Below are 19,271 nucleotides of genomic sequence, written 5' to 3'. Positions count from 1 at the left end.
ACTTTCCCACTCCACGATGAACATAATTCGTACCTGGTGGACCTCATGTCATTTGTCCTGCATAATAATTTCTTTATGTTTGAAGGTAGATACTACCACCAGGTGAGAGGAACGAGCATGGGGGCGGCATGTGCCCCAGCATACGCCTGCTTACATCTGGGCGTATGGGAGGAGCAAGATGTATATCCGAGTGAGCTGTTCCGTGGGGGCGTGTCCCTCTGGTTGCGTTACATCGATGATGTGCTCGTCGTGTGGAGGGGTACCGCGGATGATTTCGTGAATTTCGTGGCAGCCCTAAATTGCAATAGGCGAAATATACGCCTGACCTTTGTAACAGATCCAGAGAGGATTACTTTCTTGGATCTTGAAATAATAAGGGTAGGTAATAGGCTGACGACGAAAACATTTCGGAAGCCTACGGCGGGTAATACAGTCCTCCACGCGGCGAGCCATCACCCGGTGTCTGTGATCGGGGGGATCCCCACGGGACAGTTCTTAAGAATTCGGCGCAACTGCTCGGATATAGAAGAATTCAAGAGTGAGGCAAGGGAAATGCATAAACGATTCCGTGAAAGAGGTTATTCAGAGAGAACTCTGCGACGGAGTTACAACCGTGCGCTCCACACAGACCGTGAGTCCCTTCTCCGCCCTCGTGCTCGTCCCATATCTGGTGGTACTAGTAAAGGGTACACTAGAGTGGTTACTCAGTTTAATTCACATTGGGGTAACTTGGGTGAAGCCCTTAGGAGTTGCTGGAGGGTGCTACAGCTAGATCCTAAGATAAGGGAGATTGTAGGTCCAAGACCTCTGATTACTGCACGGCGGGCCAGAAACCTACGGGATATTCTGGTTCAATCAGAACTACCAGGGAAAGAGGTAGGAACGTGGCTCAATCGGGCCCCTCCCCCTGCTGGGATGTTCAGGTGCGGATCATGTAGGGCCTGCCCCTTTGTTATGAGGACTAATACGTTCAGATCCCAAGACCGATCAAAAGAATATAAACTGAAGAAATTCCTCAATTGTAACTCAACCTGGATTATATACTTAATCATTTGTCCATGTGACAAGTATTACGTGGGAATGACAACACGAGCCTTTAAGGCTAGACTGCTTGAGCATCTTAGCAATATCACCAGTGGGGAGAAAAAGTCACCTATCGCTGAACATTTCCAGGAAGTACATAATAGTTCAATTGCCGGTTTAAGGGCAATGTGCATAGATACTCTGGAGGTTTCGACGCGGAGAGAGCGAACAGAGGCAATGCTTTTGCAGCGGGAGGCAATGTGGATGTACCGATTACGATCGAGGCACCCACAAGGCCTGAATGTGGATTTTTCCCTTAGGAGCTATTTATAGCTCCATGAGGGGGTCTTTTCCCCCCACTCTTATGGCCCTCCATATCTGCGTCCTTTGATATTGTTTGCTCTCTATAGGTGAGGTTGTTGGGTTCCCTGGAGCAGTAAAGGTGATAGTGTGATGAGCACAGTTGTGATGTGTGAATTTAAATGTACTATTTCTAAAAATTAAAAGTTGTACAATATATCCTATTCCCTGTGAATGGAGTGCTCTCCTTGCTTCCCCTTTAACCCCCCCCCCAAACCCCCCACCCCCCCCCTCCCTCCCCTCCCCTTGTTTTCCTTCCTCCCCTCCCCCTTCCCCCCCCCCCTTTTCACCCCCCCTCCTCCCCCCTTTTCTCTCCCCCCCCCTCCCCTCCTTCCCCCTTCCCTCCCCCTCCCTGTCCCCCTTCCCCTTTCCTCTTCCTCTTCCCTCTCCCCTTACAATTTCTTTCCTATGTCTGTTTTCCTGCCCTCTACATGCGCTTCTATGAAGAAGAAAAAGGAAAATGGTGCATACTTTACTTCTGTTCTTTGCATGGACATGCACAGTAACGGACTGGTGTTTTCTGCTGGTGCCTGTCCTACTCTAGCGCACGTCACCTGTTGACCAGCCAGTTAGCATCCTGGACACTAGTGCTGCGGCGGAACAGGAAGTACGCCCGGAGTTTCCAGCCCGGACGAATATGTCGGCAACACTGGGACCAACTAGCGTGCGGCGGGAGGAGCCAGAGGGATATATATCTCCAGCCCCCCGCAAGTAAGCCACGCCCTGATGAAGACCGGAAACACCGGTCGAAACTAGTCGGCCAGCTGCGTCTCGCCGCTCATCGGACCTGCCACGGATCCCTCCCTGTAGTCCCGGCCCGTGTTCCCCAGTGATGGACCTAAACCTAAACGGACACCAGCCAGATACCAAGGACGCAGGCCGTCCGGTGTTCCGGAAGTGAGCAGGACTGTTCTTACCTGTTTACGGCATAAGCTTGGAGTGAGGCCGCAGACCGGAACTACCCTGTTTGGGTGGTGGACGCACAGGTCTGCCTATACTCCTGTGCCTTGGGCCCGGAAAATCTGGACAAGCCTGGACAATCCTAGCTGATGGTGCAAGGTGTCGCATGGATGGGAATCCAAATTGCTGGGAAGGTATCTGGACACAGAGAGGAGACTAAGTGCATGGACCACACAGGGGCCCCTGTTATGTGCACACATAAGGACGAGATGTCACTTTCTCCAGGAGTCTGACACAGAAAATGGAGTCGTGAGTATGCAACAAGGCTTGTGATTGCTGCTTAGAGACGGGACTGCTTGGCATGTGCTTGCATATACTACTGCTGTGCTACCTAAAGCCTCTTGCAAGCTATCAGTATCTAAGGCTATGCATGCTGTTGACGTCACTGATATCCTGAGTGTCATGCAAATCCACCTAGGAGAATACCAATACTGTTGACTCAGTCTGTGTGCCTGGAGGTGGCGAGTGTGTGTATGGTGCCATACTAAGTGGTGTGTCTGGTGGGCGCCCCGATGCAGGTGTGTACAACAGCGCTGTTGGTTTTTAAATGTGTCCTGTACACGTTTTTAGCCTGATGAGTCACAAACAATAAATTATTTGTCACCTTTTTCACATCAACCAGGTCATGACTTCTTAATTGAATTACAATTGTGGCGGTTGGGTTCAAAAAACCTAAGTGGAAATTGGGAATAATATAGATTGTCTGTCCTTCCCTCCCCTTGTTCCCCTTTGTTATACTCCATTTGGAAGAGAAAAGAAGAGAGACAACACAGAAAAAGAGAAAACAAAGTACATGCATTTACACATACAATGTAAGATATAAAATATTACACATTGCAAAACTAACCATACCATCAATTTTTTGGGAGGGATCTATCCAATGTGTGTTAGTGTCAGGCCAATAGTGGTGGTTTTGTTTGTTAACTTCACTATTCACATAATATGGTGTATCCATATAAATGGCCATATTAAGGAGTATCCATATCAATGGCCCACCCTGTACTGTGGCCTCCTCCTCCCCAATAGCCACCCTATTCCTCTCCAGATTTATTTTCTTTTACAGCTAGTGTTCAAGATCTGCACAGTGAATGTGAAGACACAAATACGCCACACTGCCACCGCCATAAAAATTCACATGCAAAACTCTTCTATAACATGAACAATACTTGGCCACCACCATCTGTAAGAAAACAGAAGAGAGACAACAGAAAAAAGAGATTCCAACTTTAACAAATCCGATGCCAAACTCTTCTTCAACATGAAAAATACTTGTCGACTGCCATCTGTAAGAAAACAGAAGAAAGACAACACAAAAAAAGACAGACATAAAATACTAAACATGAAATGCGCACAGTGACCTGTACAAAAACACATGTTCATATATGCATACTTATTATACTTGCAAAGAGAATACAAAACTGACAAAAAGTGCAAGAAAGTTGCAAGGAGAAAGTAGAAATACATGTTATGTGATTACAAATCCCATGGCAATCTCTTCTTCACCATGAAAAATACTTGTCAAAACTCATCTGTAAGAAAACAGAAGACAGACAACACAGAAAAAGAGATACGAAATAACATGCATTAACACTAGGGATGGGACGACGAATCCGGCGAATCCACGAATCTCTCGAATATTGGGAAATATTCGAGATTCGTGGATTCGAATCCCGACGCCATTCTCCACTGTACGAATCCGCCGAATCCCGACGCTGCATTGCCGCGCATCCGCCGCTCGCATCCGCTGCTCGCATTCGTCCTCCTCCGACCTCCTCCGACCCCCGCGCCTCCTCCGCCCGCCCGCATACTTAGGATCAACTCACCTATCCAGAGCGCAGAGCGGCAGACCTCTCGCTGACTTCCTGGTTCCCTCTAGTGACGGCTTTTACAATGACATCATCAGTAAAAGCCGGTCCGGCCACTAGAGGGAACAGGGAAGTAACGAAGAGGTCTGCCGCTCTGTGCTCCACGGGAAAGGTGAGTAGATACCTATGCAGGGGTGAGCGGAGGAGGCACGGGGGACGGAGGAGGCTGTTGGGGGTGAGCAGAGGAGGCATGGGGGGGGGGGTCTACCTACCTACCTACCTACCTACCTACCTATCGGACACTATACCTACCTACCGGACGCTATACCTACCTACCTACAGGCCACTATACCTACCTACAGGCCACTATACCTACCTACCTACCGGCCACTATCCTTACCTACCTAACTACAGGCCGATATACCTACCTACCTACCTACAGGCCGCTATACCTACCTACCTACCTACAGGCCACTATACCTACCTACAGGCCACTATACCTACCTACCTACTGGCCACTATCCTTACCTACCTACCTACAGGCCACTTTACCTACCTACCTACCTACAGGCCCCTATACCTACCTACCTAAAGGCCCCTATACCTACCTACCTAAAGGCCCCTATACCTACCTACCTACCTACCTACCTAAAGGCCACTATAACTACCTACAGGCCTCAATACCTACCAACCCACCTACCTAAAGGCCCCCTATACGTACCTACCTGCCTACCTACATACCTACCTATACTTAAGGTCCGATACCCTGCTACCTATACTGAAGGTCCCTTTACCTACCTATCTACCTAAAGGCCCCTATACCTACCTACCTACATACCTACCTATACTTAAGGCCTTATACCCTGCTACCTATACTGAAGGTCCCTTTACCTGCCTACCTACCTAAAGGCCCCTATACCTACCTACCTAAATACCTACCTATACTTAAGGCCCTATACCCTGCTACCTATACTGAAGGTCCCTTTACCTACCTACCTACCTAAAGGCCCCTATACCTACCTACCTACATACCTACCTATACTTAAGGCCCTATACCCTGCTACCTATACTGAAGGTCCCTTTACCTACCTACCTACCTACCTATACTGAAGGCACATGTACCTTACTACCTATACTGAAGGCCCCTATACCTAGCTACCCACCTATACTGAAGGGACATATACCTTGCTACCTATACTGAAGGCCCCTATACCTAGTTACTTACCAATACTGAAAGCACATGTACTGTGCTACCTATACTGAAGACCCCTATACCTTGCTACCGATACTGAAGGCACATGTACCTTGCTACCGATACTGAAGGCAGACGTACCTTGCTACCGATACTGAAGGCCTCTATACCCTGCTACCTACCTATACTGAAGGCACATATACCCTGCTACCTATACTGAAGGCCCCTATACCTAGTTACCTACCAATACTGAAAGCACATGTACCGAGCTACCTATACTGAAGGCCCCTATACCTTGCTACCTATACTGAAGGCACACGTACCTTGCTACCGATACTGAAGACACATGTACCTTACTACCGATACTGAAGGCACATGTACCTTGCTACCGATACTGAAGGCCTCTATACCCTGCTACCTATACTGAAGGCCCATATACCCTGCTACCTATACTGAAGGCCCATATACCCTGCTACCTATACTGAAGGCCCATATACCCTGCTACCTATACTAAAGGTCCATATACCCTGCTACCTATACTGAAGGCTCATGTACCCTGCTACCTATACTGAAGGCCCATATACCCTGCTACCTATACTGAAGGCCCATATACCCTGCTACCTATACTGCAGGCCCCTATACCTTGCTACCTATACTGAAAGCTACCAATATTGAAGGCACCCATACCTAGCTAGCTATACTGAAGGCACCTTTACCTCGCTACCTATGCCTGGGTATCTATACTGCGGGCAACTATACCACGGATCGCACAATTCTTATGTGCAGGATTCGTTAGATTCGGGATTCGAAAGGTTCGAGATAGTCGAGAACCTTTTTAGATTCGGATCCGGATTTGGATTCGAAGAAATTGTGGATTCGTCCCATCCGTAATTAACACATACAATGACAAATATAAAATACTACAAATGAATTACGCACCAAGTGACCAGTCAAAAAAGAAGGCTTATATATGCTTACTTATTATACTGGAAAAGAGAATAAAAACAGTCACAAAGTGTTCCCAATTTTAGAAAGAAGACACCCCAAGGTATTCCGTTAGGAGTATGGTGAGTTCATAGAAGATTTAATTTTGTGTCACAAGTTAGCGGAAATTGATTTTTATTGTTTTTTTTTCACAAAGTGTCATTTTCCACTAACTTGTGACAAAAAATTAAATATTCTATGAACTCACCATACACCTAAAACAATACCTTGGGGTGTCTTTCTTTCTAAAATGTGGTCACTTGTGGGGTTTCTATACTGCCCTGGCATTTTAGGTGGGAGAAATATCTCTGTAAATGAGATTTTTTTTTTACACACAATTGTCCACTTACAGAGATTTCTCCCACCCAGCATGGGTATGTGTAAAAATACACCCCAAAACACATTATACTACTTCTCCTGAGTTTGACGATACCACATGTGTCACACTTTTTTGCAGCCTAGGAGCGCTAAGGGACCCAACGTCCTATGAGCACCTTTAGGATTTCACAGGTCATTTTGAGGCATTTGGTTTCTAGACTACTCCTCACGGTTTAGGGCCCCTAAAATGCCAGGGCAGTATAGGAACCCCACAAGTGACCCCACTTTAGAAAGAAGACACCCCAAGGTATTCCGTTAGGAGCATGGTGAGTTCATAGAAGATTTTGTTCATTGTCACAAGTTAGCGGAAATTGATTTTTATTGTTTTTTTTCACAAAGTGTCATTTTCCACTAACTTGTGACAAAAAACAAAATCGTCTATGAACCCATCATACACCTAACGGAATACCTTGGGGTGTCTTCCTTCTAAAATGGGGTCACTTGTGGGGTTCCTATACTGCCCTGGCATTTTAGGGGCCTAAAACCGTGAGGAGTAGTCTGGAAACCAAATGCCTCAAAATGACTGTTCAGGGGTATAAGCATCAGCAAATTTTGATGACAGGTGGTCTATGAGGGGCCGAATTTTGTGGAACCGGCCGTAAGCAGGGTGGCCTCTTAGATTACAGGTTGTATTGGCACTGAAGTTCATGAAGCGCAGGATGTTCTCAAATCGTGACCTGGACATGGCAGCAGAGAACATGGGTATGTGATACATTGGGTGCGTAGACCAATAAGACCACAATACTATCTTTTTTGACTAGACCCATGTTAAGGAGAAGGCCCCAAAAAATGTTACATTCGGAAACTTGGAGTGGTTTCCACAGAAAAAGCTGGACATGGTAGCTTTTTGGATTGGCGGTTGCGTATTGTGTGGCATAACGGTTGGTCTCAGCCACAATTCAGTCGTAGAGACCAGCAGTGACCAGAAAAAAAATTCTGTCACTGCAGTGGGGCAGATGAGGGTTTTGCTGGGTGATCAGAGGGGCAGATTAGGGCCTGATCTGATGAATAGGAGTGCTAGGGGGTGACAGGAAGTGATTGATGGGTGTCTCAGTGGGTGATTAGAGGGGAGAATAGATGCAATCAATGCACTGGGGAGGTGATCGGAAGTAGGTCTGAGGGGGATCTGAGGGTTTGGTCAAGTGATCAGGAGCCCACACAGGGCAGATTAGGGCCTGATCTGATCAGGGGGGGTCTGAGGGCTATCTGAGGGTGTGGGCGGGTGATTGGGTGCCCACAAGGGGCAGATGAGGGTCTGATCTGATGGGTAGCAGTGACAGGGGGTGATTGATGGGTGATCAGTGGGTGATTAGAGGGGAGAAAAGATGTAAACAATGCATTTGGGAAGTGATCAGAGGGCGGATTTGTGGGCGATCTGAGGGTGTGGGTGGGTGATCAGGTGCCCGCAAGGGGCAGGTTAGGGTCTTACCTGATGGGTGTTAGTGACAGGTGGTGACAGAGGGTGATTGATGGGTGATTGACAGGTGATTGACAGGTGATCAGTGGGTGATTACAGGGGAGGATAGATGTATACAGTACACAAGGGGGGGGGGGGTTTGGGGAGGATCTGAGGGTGTGGGGGGTGATCAGGAGCCCCCATGGGGCAGTTTAGGACCTAATTGAAAAAATTGCGTTAACAGATAGTGATGGAGTGATTGATGGGTGATTAGGGGGGAGAACAGATGTAAATAATGCACTGGGGAGGTGATAAGGGGGGGTGTCTGAGGACAATCTGAGGGTGTGGGCCGGTAATTGGGTGCCCGCAAGGGGCAGATGAGGGTCTGATCTGATGGGTAGCAGTGACAGGTGGTGACGGGGTGATTGATGGGTGATCAAGGGTGATTAGAGGGGAGAACAGATGTAAACAATGCACTTCGGAGGCGATCTGAGGGCCGGTGTGCGAGGTAGTCTGAGGGGTGGGGGGGGGGGGGGTGACAAGGAGCCCCCAGGGGGCAGTTTAGGACTTAATAAAAAAAATAGCGTTGACAGATAGTGACAGGGAGTGATTGATGGGTGATTAGGGAGGTGATTGCGTGCAAACAGGGGTCTGGGGGGTGGGCAGGGGGGGACTGAGGGGTGCTGTGGGCGATCAGAGGGCAGGGGTGGCAGATCAGTGTGTTTGGGTGCTTACCTGGGGGGCTGCAGCCTGCCCTGGTGGTCCCTCGATCACAGGGACCACCAGGGCAGGAGGCAGCCTGTATAATACGCTTTGTATACATTATACATGCGGCAATCTGTGGGTTAACAACCCGCTGGCGCTTCCGACAACAACAGCCGGCAGGTTGACGCGACGGGTGGGCAGAGCCTCTTGCCGGCTAAACACGCCCATGGGCAGCGCCGCCGATGGCCGTATTGCGGTCGTTTGGGCCCACACTTTGCCGCCGTTCCTGGGCTGAAGGCAGACGGCAAGTGGTTAAGCTTAAGAAAGCGAGATAATGCTCAAAAAAATGTTGATAGTACATTTTTACCTACTTTTTGGTACTTTTTTAGTTAAAAAAGTGCTGTAAAGTTATTTAAAATCGAAGATGTAAAATTTTCTCCTAGGAGAAAATGCAGGTGAAAAAGAGAATTGCATATGCATATGGCCCCAGAAGAGAGACAACAAAGAAAAAGAGAAAACAACTTACAGGCATTATCACGAACAATGACAGATATAAAATTCTACACATGAAATGCATACAATGTCACCAAAAGGGAATGAAGGAGGGACAAAGAATGGGAGAAAGTTTAAAGGAGAAGAAACAAATACATGTTTTAACAATTCACATGCCCAACTCTTTTACAACATGAAAAATACTTGTTGAACACATCTGTTGGAGAATAGTAGAGATACAACACAGAGATGAATAATCCTTCTTTCATGTAGACAAGCATATGCCAAACACAGGAACCAAATGCACTGTCCAAGACAGCACTTGCCTTTTAAATGGGTCTACAGTCAACTAGTAAGCCATTAAAAATATGCAAATACGTGCACCTGTATCTGCAGTACCAAATCCAGCAAGAGCTGAACCGGGCAGCCATAGACAGAAGAGAGATCTCAGTTGCACACAATCATGGATCGAGGGACTAGCAGGGGGCACATGAATAGCAGGGGCCCCTGGCTATGCTGCTGCGCTGGGACCCCCACTCTACATGTAACACCAAAAGGGAAGTGCCGGTGGACCCCAGTGCTCCCACCAACTGGGTAAACCACCCACAGCTGCCACAGAAATGATATGTCAAATACAGGAAACAAATGCACACTTCAAAACAGCACTTGCCTTTTACATGAGTCCACAGACAGTATAAAAATATATATTGACACATGTAAAATATTACACATTGCATGTGTACAATGTTATCTGTGAAAAAAGATGGTTCATATTTGTATATATATTACACTGAAAAAGAGAGTAAAAGATAGACAAAATGTGCAAGACAGTTGAATGGAGAAGGAACAATTACATGTTTTAACAACTCACATGCTTAAAGGACTTACGAGGTGAAAAACTTAAAAAAAGTTAAATACCTATTGCTATTTATCATCTTTACAGGACGCCATCCGTGCCACCCGCTTCATTCTGCCGTGTCTTATGTGTAACTCCCAGACTCCCGTGGGGTCCCGACCCCATCCCCTGGGTAGTCCTCAGCTTACCCAATTAATATGGCCACCAGGTCCTGCTGCGCCTGCGCTGTTCTCATAGCCTCAAGTGTGGCTGCGCAGCTCTGAATCCTCCTCCAGCTCTGACCTCGTCCCCGGCGGTCTTGCATGCTTTACCTACATAAGACTGCCGGGAACGAGGTCAGAACTTGAGGAGGACTCAAAGCTGCGCAGCCGCACCTGCGGCTATGAGAACAGCGCAGTTGTGGCAGGATCTGGTGGCCATATTGATTGGGGAAGCTGAGGACTACCCAGGGGATCGGGTCGGGACCCCACTGGAGACTGGGAGTTACACATAAGACACGGCAGAATGAAATGGGGGGGGGGGGCAGATAGTGTCCCCTAAGGATGAGAAATAGCAGTAGGTATTTGACTTTTTTTTTAAGTTTTTCACTTCGTAAGTCCTTTAACTATTCTTCAACACGTTGAGCCCCATCTGTAAAGGCTCAAACACACTATCAGCGCTTTTCTGAGCGCTTTTTGGCCTCCATACTTTTCTGAGAGCTTTTTTTAAAAAAAAAAAGTCATATTGACTTACATTAAAATTGCGGTAAAATCTCGGTAAAATCGTGTTTGCGGTAAAATATGCAATTTTACTGCGACCGCGATTTTACCATGAGTCCTAAGAGAACAGAAGAGAAACAACATAGCAAAGAAAAATCCATCTTACACGTATAAACACATATAATGACACGTATAAAATATTACACAGTGTATGCATGCAATGTTATCTGTAAATAAAGACGGTTCATATAGCATATATACCATACTAGAAAAAAGAATGTAAGGGAGATAAAGAGTGGAAGAAAGTTGAAAGGAGGAGGAACAAATAAATGTTTTAACTGTTCACATTCCCAACTCTTCTTTAACATAAAAAAATACTTGTTGAACCCCATCTGAAAGAGAATAGAAGAGAGACAACACAGAAATGGACAATCGATCTTATTTGTATACATATACAATGTCAGATATAAAATACTACATCCAGTGGCAGACGACAGACGTAGGCCTGTGCTGTCTGTGCACTGCAGCCTCACAGGGGCTCCATGTCATGTAGGGCCCATTTAGCTCCATCAGTCAGGCGTAGATCATCCTCTAGGTTTGTGTATGTCGGCAGATTGTGTGCTTCTCTGAGGACAGTGAATGACATGACTATGCACTCTGTAATGTGCTGCAGAAGATGTCAGTGCTATATAAATACATAATTATAGAATGGAAGGACAGTAGTCCATGAGAATGGTAGTGGTTAGAGTGTGAGCTACTCTGAGGACAGTGAGAGTGACATGACTATGCACTCTGTAATGTGCTGCATTAGATGTCAGTGCTATATAAGTACATAATTATAGTATGGAAGGACATTAGACCTTGAGTATGGTAGAGGTTAGAGTGTGAGATGCTCGGAGGACAGTGAGAGTGACATGACTATGCACTCTGTAATGTGCTGCAGAAGATATTAGTGCTATATAAGTACATAATTATAGTATGGAAGGACATTGGACCTTGAGTATGGTAGAGGTTAGAGTGTGAGCTGCTCTGAGGACAGTGAGTGACATGACTATGCACTCTGTAATGTGCTGCAGAAGATGTCAGTGCTATATAAATAAATACATGATATTATGGAAGGACATTAGACCTTGAGTATGGTAGTGGTTAGAGTGTAACCTCCTCTGAGGACAGTCAGTGACATGACTATGTACTCTGTAACGTGCAGAAGAAGATGTTGGTGCTATTTACTGTAAATACATAATAATAATAATAATAAGATGGTAGGACATTAGACTACTCTGTAAAAGGACTGTGGAAGATAACAGTGCTAAATAATAATAAAAGGTTTTCGCCCATTTATATTTTTACAAGTTTTGATCTATGACCCTGCTGCATGGGGAGCAGTGATAATTGCTTGTGGCTTAGTCAAGTACAAGATATAATGAATAGGTGGAAAATATGTGGGACATTAATACAGTGCTTACAGATTGTAACTTAGTGTCAATAACATAAAAGTATGTGAACCTCTCTGAATCGACCCATGATCTGTTATGACCACGCCTGCGCACATGGGGCCCCCTACATTTATTGTCCACAGGGGCCCACTGTTGGCTTTGTCCGTCACTGACTAAACATGACAATCCTACAATGTGATCTGAAGAAAAAAGGATAAGGCTACTGAGGATGGATGGGGAGAGAGAGGTGCTTATTAACAACCTGTAAGGGACCAATCGGCTTTTTAAATCACTAGTGTAATGTAAACTATATGGTAGAGATCTCACTGTTGTGATTGCCGAGGGATTTGCTGTAAATGCAAACGCTTACATGCAGCATTTTTTTACGATTTTACAGCTATCATGATTGCAATGTATTTAAAACGTGAATCACAATTGCAAAAATGTACAGTAAAAAATATACGATAATCGCAAAAAAAGCCAGCGTTTTGCTATCCCAATGTGAAGGGGGCTAAAGGAAGAGTGTAAGGCTAATGAGGATTCTGGGGGTAGATAGGGAGAAAAGTCAGGGTGGTTTCTATGCTTCAAGCCGGAAGGAGGAAGTGCGCGGTAGTGAGTCTTGCATTGCGTCCAATAGGACACATGCAAGACGTCTGGAACGCAGGAAAGCCAACGGACTTATGGTTAACTAACCCCCTCTCTCCCAGCCGCATAGCTGAGGCATTCAAGCCTCATTTAAATCATGAATTCGAGTCCTTAGAGACTCGTGAGCCCATGCCTGGTGAGAGGTATATGGAGGCTGCCATATTTATTTCCTTATAAGCAATACAAGTTGCCTGGTTATCCTGATGATCCTCTGCCTCTAATTCATTTAGCCAAAGACCCTGAACAAGCATGCAGCAGATCAGGTGTTTCTGACATTATTGTCAGATCTGACAAGATTAGCTGCATGCTTGTTTCTGGTGTGATTCAGACACTACTGCAGCCATATAGATCAGCAGGGCTTCCAGGTAACTGGTATTGTTTAAAAGAAAAGAAATATGGCAGCCTCCACTTACCTCTCACTACAGTTGTCCTTTAAGTTACCTGGGGCTTGTACCAGTTTCCTGCAGCTGCCCTGTGCCCGTGCTGGGACAGGCCGATGCTCCGGTCCCCCACAGCGCCCTCCTTTCGTTCAAATGCACTGTTCTAGTCCGCGGGCCTCCTAATCGCGCTCCCATGGACGAGAGCGCTCTGCACATGTGCAATACGAAAAACTATGTAATGCACATGCAGAATGCTCCCGTCGTGGGGAGCGTTAACGCGGACATGCCACGGCCGCGAATGTGCAGTGACCCGTCGACTCGGCAGTCGAATGGCCAGAAGAGGATTTCCCTATACCTTCCACTGAGGCAAATCACCCCAAAAATGGTACAGGCATTGCTTTGGTGAGTGGATCGAAATCGAACTGCACATATGTGTACACTCTCATAAGGAATCATTGCACAAGCGCTTTTAGGGCGATTTTAGTGTGAACAAGCCTTTAAAGCGGTATTGTCACCATAAAAATCAAATTTCAACAGTAACTGGCCTGAGTGTATTAAGTAATAAAGATGCTAATCCTGCATTCAAAACTTGCAAAACTTTTATTGCTGTTATGGTTTGGAGTTATCACATACTTTAGGAGCACTGGCCCTAGCGCCAAACAGTGCCAAAGAGTTGCATGCTGGGAGTTCTTTTTATCTATAATATATTCCTCCTCTTCCATTTATTTCCCTGCCTTGCTGCTTATCAGAAACACCCTCTGATTACTGTGTTTACAAGCAAGGCTGAGGTGACTCAGTGATTGGATGTGTAAATAAAAAAAGACAGTGCAGTTGTTAGTATACACCTCAGTGGGAGTGTCTAAAGACTCTGGGAAGAGGGCAGCTAATGAATACACAATGAGCAAGAGAAGGGAGGAGCGGAAATAAGAGTCAGGTAGGATATGATGTCAGCATTAGCTTGGCAAGATGGCCACTGCCTAGAAAAGCATTTTCTGCTTTTCCTTTATAAAATTCACAGGAATCATTACGTGGATAGCACAATACATCTGTTATGTAAGTAGAAGTAGTATTTATCTACTTATATACAGTACAGACCAAAAGTTTGGACACCCCTTCTCATTCAAAGAGTTTTCTTTATTTTCATCACTATGAACATTGTAGATTCACACTGAAGGCATCCAAACTATGAATTAACACATGTGGAAGTATAGTACATAACCAAAAAGTGTGAAACAACTGAAAAAAATATGTCATATTCTAGGTTCTTCACAGTAGCCACCTTTTGCTTTGATTGCTGCTTTGCACACTCTTGGCATTTTCTTGATGAGCTTCAAGAGGTTGTCACCTGAAATGGTCTTCCAACAGTCTTGAAGGAGTTTCCAGAGATGCTTAGCACTTGTTGGCCCTTTTGCCTTCACTCTGCGGTCCAGCTCACCCCAAACCATCTCGATTGGGTTCAGGTCTGGTGAGTGTGGGGGCCAGGTCATTTGGCGCAGCACCCCATCACTCTCCTTCCTAGTCAAATAGCCCTTACACATCCTGGAGGTGTGTTTGGGGTCATTGTCCTGTTGAAAAATAAATGATGGTTCAACTAAATACAAACCGGATGGAATAGCATGCCGCTGCAAGATGCTGTGATAGCCATGCTGGTTCAGTATGCCATCAGTTTTAAATAAATCCCCAACATTGTCACCAGCAAAGCACCCCCACACCATCACACCACCTCCTCAATGCTTCACGGTGGGAACCAGGCATGTAGAAACCATCTGTTCACCTTTTCTGCGTCGCACAAACACACGGTGGTTGGAACCAAAAATCTCAAATTTGGACTCATCAGACCAAACTACAGATTTCCACTGGCCTAATCAGGGCCGGCCCGCTCATGAGGCGGGGTGAAACTTTTGCCTCAGGCGGCACATTTCCAGGGGCGGCACCCGCCTGTCCGTGGGTGCGGGGAGCCGGCCCGCCGAGCTGGAGGGGTAGCTGGCAGGACGGGGGTATTGGGCCAGCGGCGGGAAGGGGGGTCGGACCCCCCCTCCCTCGCCTGGGTCCCCCGTCCTCCGCTCCCCTCCAGCCTAAATAGAAGCAGCCGTATGTGTAAGAGGCACGGGCGGGGAGACACTCACCTCCTCCTCGCTCCAGCGTGCGCTCCACTGACATCACTTCCTGCAGGATGCTGCAGGAAGTGACGTCAGTGGAGCGCACGCTGGAAAGAGGTGAGTGTCCTCCCCGCCCGTGCCTCTTACACATACGGCTGCTTCTATTTAGGCTGGAGGGGAGCGGAGGACGGGGGACCCAGGCGAGGGAGGGGGGGTCCGCTGGCCCAATACCCCCGTCCTGCCAGCTACCCCTCCAGCTCGGCGGCCCCCCAGAGCGCCCCCCCCCCCCCGAGGGGGGGGGGGAGGAGCGGCGGTGACAATTTTTTAAAAATTTGCCTCAGGCGGCAAAAAGTCTAGGGCCGGCCCTGGGCCTAATGTCCATTCCTTGTGTTCTTTAGCCCAAACAAGTCTCTTCTGCTTGTTGCCTGTCCTTAGCAGTGGTTTCCTAGCAGATATTCTACCATGAAGGCCTGATTCACGCAGTCTCCTCTTAACAGTTGTTCTTGAGATGTGTCTGCTGCTAGAACTCTGTGTGGCATTGACCTGATCTCTAATCTGAGCTGCTGTTAACCTGTGATTTCTAAGGCTGGTGACTCGGATAAACGTATCCTCAGCAGCAGAGGTGACTCTTGGTCTTCCTTTCCTGGGGCGGTCAGCCAGTTTCTTGGTAGCATTTGATGGTCTTTGAGACTGCACTTGGGGACATTTTCAAAGTTTTCCCAATTTTTCGGACTGACTGACCTTAATTACTTAAAGTAATGATGGCCACTCGTTTTTCTTTACTTAGCTGCTTTTTCTTGCCACAATACAAATTCTAAGGGCCCATTCACACTTATAATCGCAAAATTTGCGGGAGTGATTTTCCCGCGATCAATGCGGAAAAATCACTGGACACTGCGGCAGTTTTGAAGCGATCGCGATTAGCTTTGCTCGTCGCTGGCAAACAGCTGCATGCAGCGCGGTTATTGCTAACTGAAACTGCGGCAGTGAGAACACTGCCGCTCGCTACATTGTGTAGCAGTTTTTGTAAAACCGCTAGCGGTTTGCCGTGAGCAGGAATCGCGTGATTCCCGATCAGGTGAGAACGGGCCCTAACCGTCTATTCAGTACGACTATCAGCTGTGTATCCACCTGACTTCTCCACAACGCAACTGATGGTCCCAACCCCATTTATAAGGCAAGAAATCCCAGTTATTAAACCTGACGGGGCACACCTGTGAAGTGAAAACCATTTCAGGTGACTACCTCTTGAAACTCATCAAGAGAATGCCAAGAGTGTGCAAAGCAGTAATCAAAGCAAAAGGTGGCTACTTTGAAGAACCTAGAATATGACATATTTTTTTCAGTTGTTTCACACTTTTTGGTTATGTACTATACTTCCACATGGGTTAATTCATAGTTTGGATGCCTTCAGTGTGAATCTACAATGTTCATAGTCATGAAAATAAAGAAAACTCTTTGAATGAGAAGGTGTGTCCAAACTTTTGGTCTGTACTGTATGTGTTTTTTATTTCTAGGTTAGCATGAGTGTCGCTTGTTCTTTAAAGTGATTTTTTTCAGCTTTCAGTTCCGCTTTGAAGGGGGTCTTATCTCAAAATAGTTTCACTTACCTGGGGCTTCTACCAGCCCCCTGCAGCCGCCCTGTGCTCTCAACATGCTGGAGCAATGCTCCAGTAGCCTGCTGCAGCTAAGTTTCGTTTTCGGCGACAGGCCAGTCGCCAAGCTACTGCACCTGCCCGGCCCTGGCTGCGCGCATCCTTCGCTCTCGCTTAAAGAGTAACTGTCTGGCTGCAAAAGCTAATTTAAACCTCTATTCTCCCATGTTACACAATTTAGAAGGAAGCCAAAAAGGCAATACTGAAGTTAAAAATCTCTCTTACTTTTGATGTGTGCTGAACAGCAAGGTTGTTATTCCCAAGCTCTTAAGTAGGATGACAGGCCACATAACATAATGCAAAGCATTCTGGGGCTGCTTCTCCCCACCTTGGGTCATCCCCTTCATTTCCCAATCACACTGCCCTAAGGCTGCTAGTGAGAAGTTACAGGCTCAAGTTACAGCAGCTTGTAACGCAGCCCAGCTCACAGCACTGAAAAATCATGGCACATGTTCCATTAGAGTATACTGCATGAGTCCGCTATTGTTCCTAGCCACATGGCTAATTAATATTCACTACACAGTAGTGTTGTCCATTAGGATCTTTTTTGTGAGTCGAATCATCAGGAAGCAGGGAGGACATGACGACACAATTGGCTTCATAGGAGACAGACAAACATGGAACCTGCCATGAGCTGTCAGGAGCATCATTCTCTGCAAATACTATATAAAAATTCTGTGAAATCCAAATGTGGACAGTGAAATGCATATGTAATGTAAGTACAGCCAATATTTAGCTACTGATATATGTTTTTTTCCTCTGAGACCTTATACCTAACAGCTCCTCTTTAAATTGCTGTCCTGCGCATGCACAGTAGGAGAAATCAGGGTTGGCGACGTGAGCGAGAATGCGTGTGTCTAGGGCCGTGCAGGCGCAGTGGCTCGGTGATGAAACTTAAAGGGCAACTAAAGCAAGAGGGATATGGAGGCTGACGACATATTTGTTTCCTTTTAAAAATGCACATTGTCTGGCTTCTCTCTGATCCTCTGCCTCTAATACTTTTAGCCATAGACCCTGAACAAGCATGCAGCAGATCAGGCGTTTCTGACATTTATTGTCAGATCTGGCAAGATTAGCTGCATGCTTCTTTCTGGTGTGATTCAGACAGAGGCGTAGCTAGGGCTTTCAGCGCCCGGGGACAAAGACTATTAATGCGCCCCCTAAGGGGAAGGCGTCAAAAAGGGGGCGTGACTATATAATACATGTGGGCGTGGTTATGGGTGGAGCCAAATGTACAGGAAGTTAGCGGGCTCGCGCTCACCCATCCTCCCTCAGTATGTACCTTCCAGCATGTTCCAAGACAAATTCAGCAATCATGAGCCCCCCCCATCAAGACAAATTCAGCAATCATGAGGCCCCCAACATGACCAACTCAGCAATCATGAGGCCCCCAACAAGACAAATTTAGCAATCATGAGGCCCCCAACAAGACAAATTCAGCAATCATGAGGCCCCCAACAAGACAAATTCAGCGATCTTGAGGCCCCCAACAAATCATGAGGCTCCCAACAAGACAAATTCAGCGATCTTGAGGCCCCCAACAAATCATGAGGCCCCCAACAAGACAAATTCAGCAGTCATGAGGCACATAAATAGACAGCATTTCACATAAATAGGCAGAATGCCCCCTTAATATGGTAGACACCTCTCACCTGGCAGCAGTTCCCCAAAATACACTCAATCCGACAGCAGTGGTTCCCCAAAAATAGGTAGCCCCAGGTCTATAGATGTCCCCAGAATAAGTGGCCAGCAGTATAGATGTCCCCAGAATAGGTGGCCAGCGGTATAGATGTCCCCAGAACAGGTAGCCAGGGGTAGAGATGTCCACAGAACAGGTAGCCAGGGGTATATGTGACCAGTATATGTAGCCAGGTGTATATGTGCCCAGTATATGTAGCCAGGTGTATATGTGTCCAGTATGTGTAGTCAGGGGGTATATGTGGCCAGTATATGTAGGCAGGGGGTATATGTCCCCAGTATATGTAGGCAGGGGGTATATGTCCCCAGTATATGTAGGCAGGGGGTATATGTCCCCAGTATATGTAGGCAGGGGGTATATTTCCCCAGTATATGCAGCCTGGGGGTATATGTGCCCAGTATATGTAGTCAGGGGGTATATGCGCCCAGTATATGTAGTCAGAGGGTATATATGCGCCCAGTATATGTAGTCAGGGGGTATATGTCCCCAGTATATGTAGGCAGGGGGT

This window comes from Hyperolius riggenbachi, chromosome 7, assembly GCF_040937935.1.
Source record: "Hyperolius riggenbachi isolate aHypRig1 chromosome 7, aHypRig1.pri, whole genome shotgun sequence".
Taxonomy (NCBI): Eukaryota; Metazoa; Chordata; class Amphibia; order Anura; family Hyperoliidae; genus Hyperolius; species Hyperolius riggenbachi.
This window is presented reverse-complemented; position numbering follows the sequence as displayed.